The sequence below is a fragment of the Bemisia tabaci genome, chromosome 6 (assembly GCF_918797505.1).
Source record: "Bemisia tabaci chromosome 6, PGI_BMITA_v3".
NCBI classification, from domain to species: domain Eukaryota; kingdom Metazoa; phylum Arthropoda; class Insecta; order Hemiptera; family Aleyrodidae; genus Bemisia; species Bemisia tabaci.
This window is the reverse complement of record NC_092798.1, coordinates 37,385,424-37,405,539: the sequence shown is the minus strand read 5'-3', so window position 1 is coordinate 37,405,539 and position 20,116 is coordinate 37,385,424. Positions and strand designations below refer to the sequence as shown.

The following is a 20,116-nucleotide window of genomic DNA, read 5'->3' as shown; positions in this document are numbered from 1 at the left end:
CTAGCACGGTGAAAAGTTCAAGGAATAACGATTTTTACCTCTGCACGATAACAATGAATATATAAAATAGTATTACTGTTTTTTGAGTCTCCCGAGAAATAATTGAAATGGAATTCTCAGCTTAATACAGCTCGAACATTAGAGATGTTCTAATTGCGTTTTAACGAATACTTGTAAAGGTGAAAATTGTTTTGCTTAGCATTGGAAGCTTATAAAATAATCGATAGTTTGAAATATTTAGGCTTGCTCGTTTTTTTAGGAACACCCTGTACATTTGTACGATTTGGCTTCCAATACAAATAATCTCAATAGAATGCATGAACATTTGACGTAAGAGGTTACCGACCTTTCGAAGGGATAAAAATACAGTTTTGCCTTTATTGAAACCTGTTACTCGGTTCTTTTTTGCGGATGAAAAGAAGTACGAGATGAGATGTCAAGATACAGGGTTGATTTGGAGCAGAAAATGTACAGAAATAAAACTTGCAAGAAAAAGGCAAACACCCGAAGGTTGGAAAACTGTAGACATATCAAAACGATTTTCTCTCTTTGTTGTGAAAAATCGTTCGTGTTTCATTTTAGGGGCAACAAGCTTTTTCTCCGTTCGTTTTTCTACTTTAAGTAGTATTAGTTTGTAACGTATACATCGGGCAGTTGAATTCTTTGCATAAAAGTAATAACATAACTTGATCTATTTGCCTGATCGATCTCTCTTAATTTTTCAACTTTGACATCATTAACTGGCCCTCTTTCACGAAACGAATTCCTATTATTTCACTATCGTGTGCAGATTTTATCCTTTCAATGTGTACTTCTGAAGTCGAAATCACAGCAGCTGACCACCCTTTTCCAAACGCTGCCTGCGTTGACCTGAACGACCCAATTGCGAGATACATCTATACTAACTCCCAATCAGCTCAAATTGCATAACCGCAAAAACGAAGGAGCTCCTAATTCGAGACTCCAGTACAGTTTGCACCAAGTGGTTTTTTTTCTTTTTGAACAGACTTCAGAGGAGACTCTCAGTAATAAAGGAAGAGTATGCTATAACAGAATACAGAATAACCATTTATCGCTCGTTACCAGTATGGACTATTAAAACTTAAAGTGCTCTAATCATTCACTAAACTATAACGGCACATTAACCAAATTAACACAATCGGAAAGTTAAGCGTGCACGCGCCACAAACAGGTTGAATGCAACTTGCTTATTCAATGATCCAATTCGTTAGAAATGAATTGGATGTATATTTCTTACGCATTATCCATGCGAAGCCAGCGTTGCCATTTAGAGTAAAATAACATCGAGTTTATTACGAAAAGATACCAGGAAGATTAATTCTTCCAGAATTCGAGTGGAGCTGTGCTTATGCCGCTTATCACCAAATTCCGAGTTAAAGTTGCTGCGGCTTTTGTGGTAGGAAATCAAATTTCTGAACGCTCATAAAAGTGACAACGGTGTTTTTGAGCCGTAAATCATTGTAGCTGCTCAACACCTCATCCTATAAGCCTTCATTGTTTGCGTTAACTTTGTTGGTAAGTTAAAAAAATAAGAAGACATTAAAAGTTGGTGAGGTAAATAACTGTTCATAATTATTATTAAACCGGATGACCACAATACAGTGGATAATATTCTTTCAGACGCATAGATCTGAACTTTCACCTACCCGTTAAATTAGATTTTAAATGTAATTTTTTCTTACGAGGTGGCTATAGCATCATATAACGGTAATCAAAAGTGTCTTTTTTATCAAGAAAAGCCATCAACATAGCGTAATGTCCCCATCTGATCTCTAGATGGCCTCATTTATCCTAATATCTGCAAGCTCGACAAAAATGAAATTTTAGTGTCTCTCTGTCATACAACCAAGCTTAACGATGCAAATTGTCTTCTTTTACTTCTGATAATTTGTTAATACAAGTTTATTTTACTAAAGGATTCATCAGTTTTTTTCTGTAAAAGTCAACTTACGTATTAAACCTTCATATAAATACACCCACCAGACAGTAGTCCTAGAAAGGAGTTCTTGAGAGCCTGTAATAGCATTACCTTCCTTTACCAAATTTTTCCGTATGGGCACTTGATTGGGGTCTCCCCTAGTGAGACCTTTGTTTTTAAAAAAGAACATGAAAAGATCGAGATAATAAAGCAGTAGACAGAGCAGAAGAGTGAGAATCACGGTACATGGATTCTCGTTGTAGTCGATAGACGCATTGGAAGTGTCAAAAATAAATTCAATTGAAAAATGAGAGTTTAGTCTTCATCGTTCTAAATTATTTAAATTTCCCGTTCACCAAAAAACCCCAAATCTACCTTTGTCAAACCGGTCACTACATTAACCCTGGAGTGCTTTTCAATGACAATTTTGCTTTTAGGTTTTTATGTTTATCTAAAGATGAAGAACTACTGTGTGACCATAATCAAAGAAAATATGTGTAAAATCAACGTTCAGTCTTTTAAAATTTGAAAATTTGAAAATTGAATTGTTTTAATATTTGTAGACTCTTAGTTTGTAAGCGAGAACATCAATGGCTACTTTCTCTTTAATGGATTCATTTCGGAAATTGTTAGTATTTTAATAGTAATAGTAATAATAGTATTCGTGTTCCATGTGAACTTTTTACGAAGCAACATCTCTTTCGGTACACTTAACCGGTGGCCCATGCTCCACCTGCTAAGAAATCAACCCTCATACACTCTCAACTCTGTGAATAAAACTACCGCATGCATTCCTCCTATCAAATTCAACTACTCATCCTCTCGAAGGAATGTAAATGCTCCTTGACGGTTCAATCCACTTATAATCGCGCCGGAAAAACGGGTTTTGATTCTTTACACAGGTATGCCAATCCGCGTTAATATTTCCCATTCCAAGCTCAGCTAGACTTAAGAGTAATTTGATATTTTAGGTTGGCAACTCGGCGGACAAAGCCATGAGAGCGCTCGCATGGAATCCCAAATCAGATCAATTTCTGGGTCGGAAGCGAATCTCATGTGGACGTTGTCGGATAGCTAAGTCTCAGTTTATTTTTTCGTTATGACTAAATATGAAATCGGTGATTATTTGCCCCTATTTTTGCCGCAGCATCTTACTCTTGCACTGTTGATTCGCGAACGGAGAAAAGTGGGCTGTACATTTTTTTGTGTTTCAAGACCCTTCTATTCCGCTTGTCATCCATAGGTTTATAAATGAATATACTTCGTAAGTTCAAAAGACAGAAGTTAGTCCATGTTTTTGCGTCTACGACGTGCAGTTGTCTGAATGATGAGAGTAAACAAACATGTATGCATGTCAATTCACGACTGCACAGATTTCTTCACAAAGAAGTACATTCAAGCTCTTCACTGTAAAAAATCTGTTTTCTAAACCCCAAAATCAAAGCTTAAGACAGCCAAACGCAAAAATCAGCTTTTTGATTCGACGAAACGAATGCAATATTTTGCGTTGAGATGATTTCAGCTTCATTTTCGAATTTTGAAAAAGCTGTCGTGGGAAAAACTACTAAAATGAGCCTTTGGGCCTAACGCACCCGTTTATATTTTCAAAAATTAGAGTGAACCCTGATTTTTGCCTGATTTATTTCATCTTTTACATACGTTTAAAAAAAATACGCAAACTGATTGCGGTAGACGCACGGGTCGTAAGACAGTGAGTTGGAATTTTTCAGCGAACGTGCGTTAAAAATCAGCATAAAGCTAAAAGTCTCGATATAGAGGGGAAAAGCTCAAATGAGCACAATTTTCCCTCAAAGAGACACGCTGTTTGGTGCAACACTAGTAACGACTATAGCATATAATTGTAACCATAGTAAATTCTAGCGGTTTTACACATTGAAAATCCCCTGCCCCTCACTCGGGTCCTCTTTGACACGCATGGTGAAAGAAGAAAAAAATCTCACCAGTAGATACCAAACATCATAATATGAAACACGCCCACAAATTCAATAATGACCGGTTAATTGATTGACAGCGGAAATCTAGGAGTGATAAGAATATCAGCTCCCATGTGGCTGTAATTCCCCAACTGTACTTCCGCTGGATTTAATACAGAGTTGGAATTTACGTATGCAGCGCAAACAGCTATCAATGTCACCACATTACAACTATTTTCCGTGGGTCGCGGTCAGGTCAATATAAAACGCCTTCAAATGCGTGTGATACTGTGCAACACACTAGGGTTGATATAGTTGTATCCTTAGGTTGGAACCTAACTCAAGTAAACTGCTATATCAGAAAGGAGGAGGCCGAAACGCGTCTGTATCTGCCTTCCTGATTGGTCGGTACTATAGTGTTGCACCAAACACCGTATCTCTTTGAGGGAAAATCGTGATCATTTGAGCTTTTTCCCTCTGTATTGAGATTTTCAGCTTAATGTTGATTCTTAACGCTCCTTCGCTAAAATATTCCAACTCACCTGTTTAAAACTAGAAAAATGATTCTATCAAATTGTTCGAATTGCTCTCGAAAGTGTTATACAACAACCTCGATAAGATCGAATTGTTTTAAAAAAAATATCCAGGAGATTGCGCAACTATGCCATTCGTTTTTTAGCGCTCTTACGATCGTTAACCTGGGTATATCGATGTGCGCAACGCAGCGAAGAGAACTAGGCTTATTCCTGTTGAGTCTCCCCCTCCCTCTCCCCCGCAGCTCTACTCGCAGGGCTTAACTTCTCATTCGTTTTCGAGAATTAATGAGAAATTATTGTTATTTCCCCCGCTGAGGCCTACTTCGCTGCGCCCCTGAAAATGAAGAGACATGATGCGTTGGAGATCGCTCTAGGCGGTGTTTGGATATCTTCAGAAAATAACCTCGTGCAGTCGAAGATTGCTCATCTAGTCTTCGCTGAGAAAAAACTGTGGCTTATAAACCAATTAGTGGTTCATATGGAACACCACTATTAGTGGTTAAGGCAACGTATAATTATAGCACATATGCCTCAGTGATGATGTATAGTTTAGTACGATAAACGCGAGAAAAAAAAAAAAAAAAAAAACACTAAATACGAGATACCTTAGTATGGTTTACGGACCAAGAATCATTAGTTTATTTACGACTAGTATTGGAGTTTCATATAAACCACCAATTGCTTTATGAAGTCATGGATTTTTTTCTGTGCTTAGCGATGAAAACTATGCTAAAAACTGCTCAAAAATTAAAGAAATAATTGACGGTAAAGTACATGGTTTCAACAGTTTTAATTGTAAAATTCAGAGGTAAAAGTAAGAATCAAGTAATAATTAATTCAATAAAAATTCAGAAAAATACAGCATCCGGCGTCATGTAACCTGCGTCTGATTATTGTAATGAACCAGAACTGAAAGAGACAAAAACTTCAAATTTTTCCCTTTTCGCCTTTTATCTTTACGTAAAAACAGATAATCACTACAGAAAGTTCACAGATCAGCTCCTGAACGGGGTATTAATAAGTATTTTGAAAACAGATCAGACGGAAGTTAGATTACACAAATGGTATCATTCGTATTTTTGAAATTTTTAACCAAGGCTTGTTTATGAATACGGATGTTAGAATACGTCGTTCTTCTGACGTAAATGCGTATCTTTATTTCCGAATGAGCCTTGAAAAGCATGGAATTATACGGAGCCCAGGGCTCACGTAGAAATTGAGGTATGCCCGTATGCCCTTACGTTCTAGGAGCGACAAATAGTGATGGGTCCACACCATGCTGCAGCGAAATCGAGGCTACAAAATTAGCCTCAAAGTCACGAAATGTGAGTTGTAAATTATATATTGTTCAGGAGTTGATTTTTAGACGTTCCGTCATGCACTTCATTTTCCTCGTTAAATTTTGAGGTGGAATAACGCTGCGTAGTGCTTTAATCATTTATGCTTTATCTAGAGGCTCATTTCGCAACCTTAAAATGGACGTATTTTTGCGAAAAGGAACTACGTTGCACACAAACCCTTTGCACACAGTTCCTTTTAGCATAAATACGTTCAAATTGAGTTATTCTCTCCCAACTGAGAAACAACGGAATGCATAGCTCTACGGCGTATTTTTGACCATAGATTTAAAATTCCTGTTATGCGATTGATTTTCATCGATGAATTTGAGGTGAAATTATGTTCCTTAGTGCTTCAATCATTCATCCCTTGTTTAAAGACTCACTTTGCAACCTTGAAATGGAGTCATCTTCCCTCGACCGAGAATCAACGGAATGCGTAATTCTACGGCATATTTTTGACCGAAGTTACATCCGTTCCCCTTTCGCGGAATCTTCCCGACGGATCAATTAATCGACCCCTGTCGAACTTGTTCAATTCTTCGCGAATAGCCCGACTATCAATTGTCTAACTTCATCTCGCGAAACTTTATATTCCTCCTCGAGCGCGGGCCCGGCCGGGCCGGGCATCCGTCGTGGGTCGAGGAAAGTTCCGCGCCGAAAAACACCACTCACCGGCGATGACCGCTTGACCCCACCTTATTCCACCCCGGACACCCCCTCCCCACCCCGCCGTCAGCCGGGAGGAGCCCGTAGCGTGAAATTCAGTTTGGCAGGTCTGAAATTCGATAATCTTGCACGCTAAATCAATTTCCGCGCTCATCAATCCGCTATGACACCGCTGCCAACTTCGCGGATATTCCTGGATCCCTCGGAAAACCGCGCATTTACGAGGGATCAACGTTGGAGCCGCGCGGTTTTAAGTTGGCACGATTTGGTTCGATTGTAAGTTTAAGATTTTCGAGCGAGCGAGGGAGGCCACAAAGCCGTGCTGGGGTGCCTGAACTTAAGTCGAGCTATTAGTCGAAAGTTCGTCTTGCAGGGTTGCCGGCTTGATCTGGGGATGACCGATAGGGGTGTGGATTTTGAAAGATCAGGGTTGGAGTTGGCAAGGGATCCCTGCAGGTCGAGGTAGGGTGTTAGCTGGGAGACCGCCGAGTCAGACTGAGGCCTTGACGTTTGTCTCGGCCAAGTCCGCAGTGAATTTTACCAATGTCATGCTGTCATGGCGGTGGATTCGGAGAGAGACTTAGAGGTAGCCACTCAGTGAGGTCAAGAGGCTGCAGCGGACACTTGCTGGGGGCTCAGGGTCTATCCCCTCTTTTTTTTTCAAAGCCTAACACCCCCTTCGCTAAAAATTTCACGTGGACTAAGCCTAGAAATTAATGTAAAACCCTAGGAAAAATGGAGACCTCGTGGATTGTGATAGCTGCTCAATACCACCATTTCCTGTATGCGGCTCAAACGTAAAAAGAAAAATGATAGGATGGGTTTTGCTGCTTAAAATCAACCCCCTGTACCTAGTAAAACGTTTCGCCATCACTTGAATACTGCTGTGCGGGGGGGAAAATGACACGCGTATAGTAGATCTCTCAGACGTATGGTTAAAGCTGTCATAACTATGATAGGGGCTTTTAGATTTTTTGGAGATCATTTGGACTGCATTTTGCAATAAGACGCTACAATTCCTGGCTTATACATAAAAATACCTACCTGCGTAGGAAAATTGATGGCACGTATTTATGTTGTTCCTAGCATGAGCCAAAATTCGTGGTTCCGAATTGCAAAATGTAGACCATTAGTAAACAAACAAATTCAGCCACCATTTTTCCATTTAGGCGAAGAATCTAAATACAGTTTATTGTGAAAACAGACGAGATTTACCGTCTTCGTTAAAAATGTTCTTTATCATTGTGTTTATAAAATGAGATACTTGGCGTTGAAATTAGTCAACAAACAAAAATTGGATTGCATTTTGCAAAAAGGAACCACGAGCATTTCTACGTTGCTAAGATTTTGCAACTTGTTTTTCCTGGAAGTAAAACCTGATTATCCATTAACAGTTTCTATTTTGCTCGCTAAAAATTGTAAATTTAAAACAAAAATTACCATGCAAATTTCATATTTTTTCATGATTTCGGTAATTTTATTGCAAAGGATGAAGTTGCACAATCTTAGCGTCACTGCAGTGCTTCTGGTTCCTTTTTGCAAAATGCAATCCAATTGTATGTGTATTTCTGCGAGATTTAGTCTAACTATACTCCATAGAACTATCGTTATTAAGATACCATATACATTTTGGTTAGGTTTCTTCTCTATTTTGTTGTGTGTTCTCCCTTTTATTCCGCACTTTCCTTCCTTTTCTGTTCTCTTTCACTTTCCATCCCCTTCCTCTCCTTTTTGATTTCCGTATATTTAGACTGAGGTTGGCTTCAACTTCAGGAAGCTGGAGGCGAATGTTTACAAGAGCACCATCGCAACGCTATGGCGCAATATCTATCGGGGAGATCTGAACCGTTAAAACAGTGGAGTCTGGACAGATTACAGCGGATTAATGTCAAGACATAAAGTCAGTGACCTGTAACTGACCCTGGCGTGGGACTAAAAGTTGGTCGGCGGTTACTTGGGAGATTTCTCGGCATTCCCGCATCTTACGATTAGATTAGGCCAGAGCACTGGTACACCCGCCCACTACTGCAGTCCGGGGGCAGTTTGGATCTTCGCTTGCCACAGGATGAGAAGACTCCGTTCTAATCTTCCGTATTGTCGATTTACAAGGACTTTTCAGGTGGATCTCAGGAGAGTGTTCATGCCAAACATTATGTTAGTTCATGTTGGAAGTTCACTGGAGTTTCGAAGACCGCCACTTACTTAAAAATTTCCGTGTTCATGGTAACTTTGGGTCACTGGTTTTTTTTTGGTTAGATCAGCCAAACCGATTTTGTTGCTCAAAAAAATTTTTGGTTTTATCAACTTAGATATTCGGTTACTCTGAGGATGAAAAAAGTGTCCTGCTGAACTAATGTGCTAAGGAAGAACGCCGTACGAACATTCGAGAGTTGCTGAATTTTCTTCGATAAATCGTTTATTTTTGAGAAAAGTTCTGGATTGTTTTCCTTGAAATTTTCAGGAACTTTAGGTGAAATTGCGAACAAAATTATATGGAAAATTAGAGGAAAAATATTTACAAATTTTCCCCAAAATTCGTGATTTACCAAAGGCAAATTGGCAACGCCGGAAGGTTCATACGGCGTTTTCCCTTAGCACGGCAGTGATGTACCTCGGCTCCTCACTATGCCATTCATAGATTGCGACTTGCGACTTGCGAGTGGCTAGCGAATTGAACTACTTACTACCATTGTAATTTAGGTTGGATCCTGGTAATGGACCACTAGACAAGGTACGAATTTCAGCATTCTGATACATGCCTCTTATTCAAAATTTCACGTAAAACACGATACGAACGACGAAAATTACCAAAATCAACTCCTTACGAAGATATTTAATGATTCTTGATACGTGAATTCAAACCACCCGCTCATGAAAACTCAATGCTCTACGTGATTCACATCGCGCGCTGCGTTATATCATGACAGTCTCTGCGATATAAAAATCTGGCAACCTCAATCTTGACGCTTTGGCTCAGCTATAGCAAATTGCTTATAGTTTGAACAACACATGGTGGGAAATGAACATTGCTCAATTGAGAAGATTGCCGAAACCGTTGTAGTGCGCGATTTGACTCACGTAGAGCTTTGAGTTTCTTGTGAGCGGGCAGTTCAAATTCCTCGTAACCAATTTGAAATAAGAACGTTAATATCTTCGTTAAGAGTTGGTTTTAGTAATTTTCGTTGCTTGAGTCGTACTCTACGTGAAATTCTGGTTAAGAAACATGTATCAGAATGCTTAAATTCGTACCTTGTATATTGGTCCATTCCTGTATAATTTTTAACGAGTTTGAGATTTTTCCAATCGAAAAATTTGGTCAATGTAAATCGGAGATTCGATTGATGTACCCCAAAGAAAAACTAACAAAAAACATTAACTGCGCGTTTAGGTTATTTTGTGTTGTATTTCCCGCACTAACACAAAATATAGGTTTTACTGTGCACGATGTATGCAGTGCCGGCATGGACCGTATTTAGACCGCATTAACCAGGAAGGAAAAGCCCGTATAACCCTTACATCACTAGTCTTGTTTGTGTAATGATACAATAGTTGGTGACAAGACTGTTGGGACACCCTATGCACACACAATCTGAGTGTTTGAGACGCACAGCATTAATTCCAATCATTGTATAGAATGCTCAAGATAAAAATGGTGTCGAAGCTCTTTCCAATAATTTGATGAAATCGTTTGTCTGACTTTTCAAGTTCTTCCCTTTCAAGTCTGCTTCACTATTCCCAACAAGTAGATTATCAATTCATCACCCGAGCAGTTCCGCTCAAAATCACTCTCGACGAAGATTCAAACTTTTGTATTTCTTTCTTTTGTTATTTTGCTCTAGTTTTTGTTGGTCTTGACTTTGTTGTGCCAAATCTTTTGATAAATGTCACATAATACTTCAAACAGGCTTTTTCCAAGCAAGATAGGGACCTCAAAGCGTTATGATATTTACGATCGGCCTCCAATATGTTCTGACTGAAAATCGAAGCTGATATAAATTGGTAATTGGTTGTGCTTGGTAAATTTCGTACAGGGACTGAATCGCGTAAACTTGAGTTGGTTTGTAAAATACTTTGATCAGTTTAAGTCAAAGGACGAGTTCCCCTCTTGATATTACGTTGATTCGATTGAGTAAATGCGCTCACAAAAGTATATTTCATTTCTTCTCTGAGATTTATCGAAGTACTTCACGGTACATATAAACAAGCGGGTAAGCTTTAATACGTTCGTATTAGAAAAGCACTTCAGCTGCTTTCTATGTAGGCGTGTTTTTAAGTACACCTAAAAGAATGAGCACCATTGAGTTGAAAACATTCACTCACCAAAATTTCAACGATCCATTTCGAGATAACTACCCTACCGCTAAAAAATAAATTACAGAAATACAAGTATCGTCTACCGTGCTTTGACGTCAGAAGCATTAAAGGTGAATCTATTCTAAATATGCTAGATCCCTCTCCGTCACCTTGTTGTCGAGCTGGTGTACCATTTAATTAGTATACTAGAATTCTAGAGGCAGGTTGAAATAAAAAAGCGCTCCCTATCAGCCGAGCGCTTAGAATGCATACAAATCTTGTATTTTCACAAACATGCCTTACCACGAGATTGTAAATAGGGACCTCTAGTTTCTGCCAGCGAAAAAAAGAGGAAAGAGATATAAGGACCTGTAAATGAGCATAATCAATTCCATCCTATTAAGAAAAATTAGGCGAACGGGCTCGGCTATTATCGGCCAATATTCGACGAAATCAGTTCATCAGATACTCTTGTTGGAATTTGCAGGAGAGAGCTATGGAGCTTATTAATAAGCTTTCAAACAAGAATAAGGAGAAAAATATGCGCATTCTAGGATTTTTTTCAACCGTACTAATTAGTTTCGCTGGCTCTCCTGCATCTATTGTTGCCTCTTGCTGAAAAAATAAAGAATAAGAGGGAATTTTCAGGGGAGCAAATAATTTCTGAGGCATCGCACACTTCACGATTTCAAAGAAGAAACTTTTCATTCGTGTTGGGTGAATTGCATCGGGCTCTTTTCTTTCCCTGCATCTTTTAGCTTCTCGAATCGCTTTGAGGATCACGAATGTACGGCTAAAAAGAGATTTCAAGCTACAGGGTCCGTGAAAAGTTGAATGTTGGGAGGAGGAGAAAAAAAGGACAAATGTAAATTGGGATGGTGAATTAAATCTTGGTTTTGTGGTTGAAAACTTACATACATATATTGCACTAAACTAAACGAGAAACAAGAAAAAAGACTAAGAAATGTGGCCGAACTTTACGTAAGAGGGTGGTAGAATAGTGCTGGGTCCACATGACTTTGCGGGGAAAAGAAGGCCAAAATTTTCAAATATTTCCACCCCCCCCCCTCATTCTTGTACTTATACTCATTAGAGCTCAACATTTTCACTCTAATTAAAGATTTTGAAATTTTTGGCCTCTCCCCTCCTCCAGAAAATAATGCGGGCCAAGCTCAATTTTATTACCTTGTCACAAAACACGAAGTAAAGCGTGGGGGAAAGAGAGGATCAAAAGATAAAAAAATCCTAGAATTAAACGTAACTTGGGATTTTTCAAGGAAAAATATGGAGTGGGGGTATTTTGTCAAAGTGCTATTCATCACAGAAAATTATTCTGCAGTATTTTGATTTGTTTTTTTAAATCGTACTTTGAATTCCATATGAGATCTACCTATTATCATTGTATGTAACTTATTGTTGATGAATGTCAATGTGCAATTTGTGGTCACTCGTCATGATTTATAAGCTAAAAATTTTGCCTTGAGATTAAGAACATGTATCATTCATTTTATTATCTTCTTCTGTTTTCTACCAAAATTTACAGTACTCTTTAGACTTTCATTTCGTAACTTTCAAAATACCCTGTGTTACATGTATGAACGAACAGGTTCAATTTTACGTCACGCCTTGGCAACACAGCCAGCAGAATCTCGATTAATTCATCCGTGAACAGTTTCACATTCTTTTGATAAAGATTAAAGGGAATTATGCTTACAATTATTCTTTCTTCCTGGCTTTCCACCAGTTTTCCCTGGATCTTTTTCTTCCCTGCTTTCCTCTGCAACACTAATAACGATCGAAACAAAATGTAGGTAAGGCAAGACGAGGGCTCCAGATATGCAGGCGAGATTCAGAGATACTAGAATTTTTCCTTCGAGGGAGATAGAGAGCTTTCATCAAGCAGTTTCTTGATTTTTCATTCTTTCCGGACTTTATTCTGTCCAATGGAATGAAACCGAGCCACGTTGACATTTTCCCCCAAAAATTCCTGAAATTTGCATCATTTCTATGTACATCGGTCGTCGCGTGTCTGGGAGCATAATCTTGTTTGGAACACATTTTGCAATTAGGAACTATAAATTCCGGCCCGGTTTAAAAACAACGTATGTGCCATTAGTTTCCCGATGAGCATATGTGTTTCTTCAGTTGAGCCAGAATTTATAGCGCCAAATTGCAAAACGCAGTCCGTTTGTAGTTTCCCAAACGAGAGGGCATAACTATATTTTAACGTTGTAAAATTAATACTCATAAGTTGTATTTGCTTTCATTTGGAAACAGTTGGGAATTTCGAACAGAAAATTTAGCTAATTATCATTCTTCTTATCAAACGCAAAAATTTGTAAAATTTTGGATAGAAAGTGAGCTGTCATTTTCTGTTAAAATTTGAATTGTTTGAGTCAATTTTGCAAATTTGGAACGGGGTTACATTCATTTGTTGGGGAAACGACGTGTTAAATAGAGACAATTAGAGATCCTACACTGCTATCTTCTAGTATCTGTACGTTGCAAGCAATTAGCAATAGCCGGCAATTCGCAAACAGCATGCGCTTTAAATCGGCAAATTGCAGTAGTAGTAGTTCGCACTGACATAGTACAGATTTCATTGATGAAGAACTTCAAAACCACCTCATTGGCTCTGAACGCCTTCAAATTCGGGTGATACTCTTCGCTTCGCCAAGCAGTTAGTTTAGTTGCCTATCCGAACCAAACCCATCTAAGGTATCTGATTTCACTACACGCGCTCGGAGGATACTAGCTGGTACCATCCATTCATGAATCCCTAGCATAATAATCAGTACTTTCTATTTAGTTCCTTTACTTCTGCCTTTTTACACGTTTTGATTCAACAAGAGTAGATTGCAATTTGCTGGCGATTGCGTCATTTACTCTATAGTGTAAAAGTTATTTTCAGTGGCCGACACTTTGTAAGATTCACGTGATGCTCCTTCGAAATTATGAGCCCTCTGTTTCTCAATCAAGACCCTACCATACGTAAAAAATGGATTGCTGATTTAACAATTAAATTGTTGAAAAATGTGTCCGACGTGTTTCAAATGTACAATTTGCAATTGTGGGAGGCTCATTTAACCAGGGGGGGTGGTTGAATCAGCATTTTTCCCTTGTTAACTACATCGACACTTTTTTTAACTACAAAATTGTTAAATCAGCAAAATCATTGTTTTCCGTGCACCCCGTAAAGAAACTGCACCTGGAAAAATCGTAGCGTAATTTTCAAACTTGGCACCGCCACCATTTCCATGTCCCGGTTTTATGCGATCCTGTTTTTTTCCCCTTCCGGCCAAAACGGAGTCGAGTCTATACTCAAGTCCACAAAATCGGCCAAACCGGGGACATATGTTGCTTCGTCCCTATCGGCGTCCATCAGTCTGGCACAGCTGTTACCGAAATTGATTGCCCCACCGCTGAAACAGTACGCCAGGACACCGCACCGTCAGCGGCGTTGTCAGTTCTCTCGAAAAAATCCGGGTTACCACATCGATCCTCCTACTGATGCTGCTGGAAACGGCATCATTGACCGTTAGCTTTGACCGAGCCCCTCTCCTCCATGGCTGCAATTCGATGAAACCTCCGAGCCTTTTGCCCCCTCACCCCTCCCCCTTTGCCCCCGTAGAACTATACCGAGGGACCTATAAACCTCTCGTTCTCAATTTTGAACACGTTTTTTACTTTTGCATTTTTCTTTCCGATGTAATGGCATACGCTCCCGGCTCAGCGATGGTGCTCATAGCTGAGTTTCAAAATCAGGGGTAGTATTTAGGGGGGGGGGGGGGGCATTAGACAGCCCTTGGTTTCTCGTCGTGTTCACAGCCAGAGATTCAAAATGAAAAATTAAGCTAAATATATAATATGCAATGATACCATGGAACACGTATGGATAATTTCGACCATTTCTAATGCTTGAATCAACAATAAGTTCGAAAATGACCAACACACATGTTGCATCACACGTACAAAATAAACCGACCTCTGAAACCATTAAACGATGTATTTTATTGCATGCCGTGGCCCGAGACAACAGTTACAGGAGAAAAACAGGGAGGAAAAAAACGGTAGACAAAGCGTAAAAATCGGTAACGGTAAAAAACGGAAAAATACAACAATGAAAAATCCGAGACGTTGAACTGAAAATGACTCGGTTTCGAGTCGAAACGTCTCGGGTTTTTCATTGTTGTATTATAGCCTTGTTTTCCGCCCCCTCCCCCCAGGTTTTCTCCTGTGGAACTATTTTTGCAAAAAGGAACTATGTGCAAGTGGAAAGATGGGGTGTGCTCGTGGAAGCTAGACAAGAAACAATGCAAAAGTGGGTATAGTTCCTTTTTTTAGAAAATGGAAAGGCGGGATTTTCAATTAAATCAAAGGGAACTGAGCGCTAACTCGTGAACCGTGGGCATGTGACGAGAGCGTTGTGGACAGGGCTCATGAGTTAAAAACCGTCTTGCCGATTGTCGTCGTTTCCGTCGTTGCCGCTGACGTCACTGGCGCTTTACATCTCCCATGCATTCTTACGGCCCGAGCACTAAAGAGCACATCCCATCTTTCTAAAGTACCTTATAGACAGAGTATATGGCCATTTCTGTGCCGGTTTTTCATTGGCCGCGTGAAAATTGGCTGACACGATGTTCTTACGGCAGTAAATAAACAAACAAGATGGCTGTTATCAGCAAGCAAGTTTGATGTTATGCACATCTTACATCCTCCTGTGATTAAAATGAAAGGCGATTTAACAATATTTTCGTGTGTTATTCGTAGACATGCTAATTTAAATCGTTACTGCCGTATAATTGAAATTTTAGTCAAATATTACCTTCTAATCGATGTTACGGTAAGCCGCCAACTTGGCCCTTGGCTTATTTACGGCCGTAAGAGCATCATGAAGCCTGAAAACTCGTTGACCGATCAAAAAGCGGCACAGATTCCCTGTATTAAAAAGATACGAATGGCCATACTCTGTCTATAAAGGTACTCTACATCTTTCCACTTGCACATCGTTCCATTTCGCGTAAATATGTGCTATTGTCTCTAGTTTTGACCTCTCGCTAATAAAAGACCCATATTTTTCCTCCGACATCGTTTACCCGTTGCGTGGAGCCTGCAGTGGCGCAATCATTACGTAGCATCTTGCATTCATTCCTCGTAGATCATATTATATCGGGCAGGTAAGCCGTCCGCCCGTCGAGAGGAACTTGAAATCAATTTAGGCCCCCGCGTTCGAGACCCATCACCGGGGAGAACCCCCCCCCCCCCCCCGGATAACCGATCAGCAACATTGAAAGAACAAAACACGCCGCATTGATATCGGTATTTAATGTCGGCGCGGGGCGGGCGGGGGGCATTAAAAAGGTCCGATACGGGCATTGTTTTTCTTCCATTAAATTTTATTTCAGCGTCGCTTTTTGCAGCTCGCTTGCAGACGCGAAGCGAGGAGATGAAAGAGAGGTAACCGTGGGGGCAAGGGGGGTGGCCGGGGCGGGCGGGGAGGGGGAGAAACTGCACACCTCGGCGGGATAAATGTCGCGTGTTCCCCTCGTAACGACCGGGGGAACCATTAAAACGAATCGATTTATGAATTTAAAACACTTTGCCCGCGCGCCCTTGCGTTGGCAATTCTGACTCCGGGATCATGTTGCCGATTTGCTGTAGGCCGTTGATGATTTTGGGTTTTGGCCGTGCACGGAAGAAAACGAAATTGCTGACTTAACAATTTTGTAGTTGAAAAAACTGTCCAACATGTTTCAATGTAGATTCTACAATGAAAGAATGCTAATTTAACCACCCCCGTAGTTAAATTGGCTTTCCACTATTGGAAATGTACATTTTACACACAACATATTTCAACGTAGATTCTACAATGAAAGAATTCTAATTTAACCACCCTCTTTGTTGAATTAGCTTTCCACCATTGTAAAATGTGCATTTGAAACATGTTGGACTTTTTTTTGAACAATTTCATTGTCGACCTTATATTCAAACATATTTTACAGCCTGATGCTAATCCATGCACGAAAAACATTAACTTGCTGGTTTAATAATTTTGTAGTTAAAAAAATTGTCCAACGTGTTTCAATGTACATTTTACAATGAAAGAATACAATTTTTTCTGACATAGGAAATTGGAGAAAAATTGATGTAAAAGTGAGAAAATTTGCCGCCTCATGACGTCATCTGGTGGCATTTCCCATTTAAACATATTTCAGCAGAATCGGTTATTTTGTCATATCTCCTCTAATAATTGCTCAATTAAAGGACGCCTCTCATCCTAGAGCACCTTCAATTTCGTATGCTACTGATGTGCAACATCTCTGTTGTGAAATGGTTGCTTGAAGCGCTGAAGATGACAATCTTTTACCTTTTGTATCAGTGTTAATTAACACTTAGATGGAGTTTAATGTCTCGAAATTTATCAACATATAAGAATTTTTATATTGTTATCATTCAACAGGTAAAATTAATAAATTTTTAGATTTTAAATAAAACCATGTTAATATCTAGTCATTAAATAAAATAGTTTAATTAAATATTGTTTTATTTATTTGATAATTTAAATTAAAAGTTAAAAGCCTGCTAGAATAAAAACATAAACCTCTGGATGGCCAAAAAAACCAAAATGAATGCTGGTATAAGATAGGATCACCTCCACCCAAGGGATTATAAAAGGATCTATTAAAATTTCGATCTATTAATAAAATTGTAATAGCCCCTGCAAGAACAGGAAGTGAAATCAGTAGTGGATATACTGTAATTAATACTGACCAAATCCCCCGCGGCACGCTGCGGGGTGGCGGCCGGCCGTCAGCAGGCAACGCGCATTAGCGCCTACAAACCTAACTGGGATACTTCACGTATTGCGCAGTGCGTGAAGTAGCGCCTACAAACCTAACTGGGATACTTCACGCATTGCGCAGTGCGTGAAGTATCCCTGTTAGGTTTGTAGGCGCCAGTGCGTGTATCGCGCTGGCAGCACGCCGCCGCTGGGTGTTAGGCTTTACTATTTAAACTCACAGAGTCTGCGTTTTTCAACTCATGATTTTGAAATGTGTGCACGCTCTAAAGAGTCCGTGTTCTAAAGAGTGCGATTTTTTTAAGAGTCCAGACTCTTAAAAACATCGACAAGAAAAAATACCTACTTTTGACTCACTCAGATTGAAGCTTAAATCAAAAGGAAATCAAAAAGGCTAGGTTCTTGATTTAAGCAAAAATCTGATTGAATCAAGAGTATTTTTTCTTGTCGATGTTTTTAAGAGTCTGGAATCTAGATCCAGTTTTTTCCATCCTTTTTTTTCCAGTGTGGTAACCGTCGAATAATCGTGGTTTTTTCTCCGTACATATTTTGAAGGTGAGTTTAGAGCACTGTATCCGAGACAATCTGATAACATTCGAATGCGCACACAACGTTCCTCCCGACCCCGACAGAGCAGTCACAGAGCTTTCGAACTTTGAAAAATGCGCTTTGTCGCAATGCTCCCGTGACGCCGAAGGGCAAGGCAACACGGTGCGGAAGTTGGAAGGTTGAAATGCAAAACTTTATCCGACGACGGCGATGGCCCGGGGGCGGGGGGGGGGGGGTTAAGGAAGGAGGGAGGGGGGGAGAGGAGCTGCGCTCCAATACAAAAGCCGTTTAAACTGCCGAACAAAGTCCTGGTCCCACCGGCGTACCGGCGTGCCAATCGCCGCATATTTCATTTCCAACAAAAGAATCTTGCCTGCTACCATTCCTCAGCGCGGAGTTGCGGGCCGGGCCCGACTCGGTGCCGAATCTCGCGTCGGCCCGGGAATCTGGGTCAGTCCGGTGCATGCAAATAAAAGAAAAGTTTGTCCTGGTGGTTTTTCATCTGTACCATTATGAGTCAATGTTGATCCGTGGTTGTCCGAGGTATCGGGACCAGGGCGCAGTGTTGTGGGGTCGAAATAAGCCGGTTTTTTTGACTTATCTCTCTAAAACGAGAGAGTTTGATCGCAATAGAGTCCCTTTATACTAAGAGTTGACAACCCCACCATATTGGTAGAGCATTTGAACTGAGTAAAGCAGAAAGGAACCAACCAACATTTTGGAAAAAATTGAGTTATGAGTGGTTTTGAACTCAACCACTGCTCTACTATCTATCACCAAAAATTCAAAGTTTTTGCTGGAGCAAAATTTTGCAGAAATTGAACTTGAAGTTTACCTTTTACATTGAGTCTTATGCAGGAGCCAAACTTTAAACCTCTTTTTCCCGGTTCAATTCCGATGTAGCTTGGTTCCTTTCTGTTCAACTCCGTCCATTTATTTTACCTCTAAGGCAAGTTTGGCTTCCAAGTTTGTGGCAATGTTAAAATGTCCACATTACCAAAATATTGAAGGAACAATGTTAAGACAATGTTATAGAATTTTACACTATATCCAATGCGGATTTAACATATTCTCAAAAGTGGCAACAGCGCACCTTATATTGAATTTCCCCATCCGGACCAATCCTACATGAGTGCTAGGCGTTCATTAGATCTTCATTAGTCCAGCTCCCGAGTCCGAGAAAATCGGACATTTTCCCCGGAATCGCTTTGTTTTCCGGAAAACTGAACTGAAAATACGTTGCCGCGTAATCAGACTCGGACCACCCGACACACAGTGGACAGGGTCAGTCTGACAGAATTTGGAAACTTCAAAAGCTTGTAACTCCGATCATACACAACTTTGAGGTTCTAAAAGTGGTTTCACTGGTTTCCTCGTAAAATTTTCTTCTATAAGCACCCATTGAAATTTAAAATGTGATTTAATAAACATACAAATTTGTAGTTTTAGTCAAAAATTTTATGTCCGATCCCTCCAAATGACTCGATCCACTGTGCGGCATGAGCTTATTGAAACTTGTCCCGCCTTCCCAGAAATCGCGGAGTTACGAACTCTTGACTCCGTGAATGATCGATCATCGATAAATTCCCATTTGAAATTATGACAAAGAATCGATTTTTGCGGTGTTAGTTGAGATCACCTTGTCTATCGATCCTATTCCATAGGTTTAAATGGCAGATCAATCGATATATCGCCGTGCCAATGCTTGACTTTCGGAATCGGGGTTTCTTGACGGAGAGCTCTCAGGTCTCATCGAGCGGCCGTAAAGCAGTTCCGATTTACACGCACTGCCCATTGAAAATGGACGTATCAATGCCAAAAGGAACCATGTCAACATGAATTTTATGAAAAGGAACTATACGTATAGGATTTGCATGTTTTATAGTTCTTTCTCATTCAATTCGCATTGTATGAAAAGATGCGTCAGATAATACCATCACCAAGGAAACCCTCCTCTTGTTCTACTGCCGTGTTAATGAATAGCGCCGACTACGCAGCGATTGAAAAAGCAGAGGCGCTTTCAATTTTTTTCCGCTTGTTAAAACGAAATCGTCTGAATC

The 20,116-nt window shown here is 40.0% G+C and overlaps 1 protein-coding gene across 5 annotated transcripts in view; it reads left to right on the top strand.

The window, feature by feature from the left end:
- Positions 1-20,116, top strand: part of LOC109036950 (neuronal acetylcholine receptor subunit alpha-7) — a 611,445-nt gene that overhangs the window by 380,549 nt on the left and 210,780 nt on the right. The gene's annotated exons all lie outside the window — the stretch shown is intronic.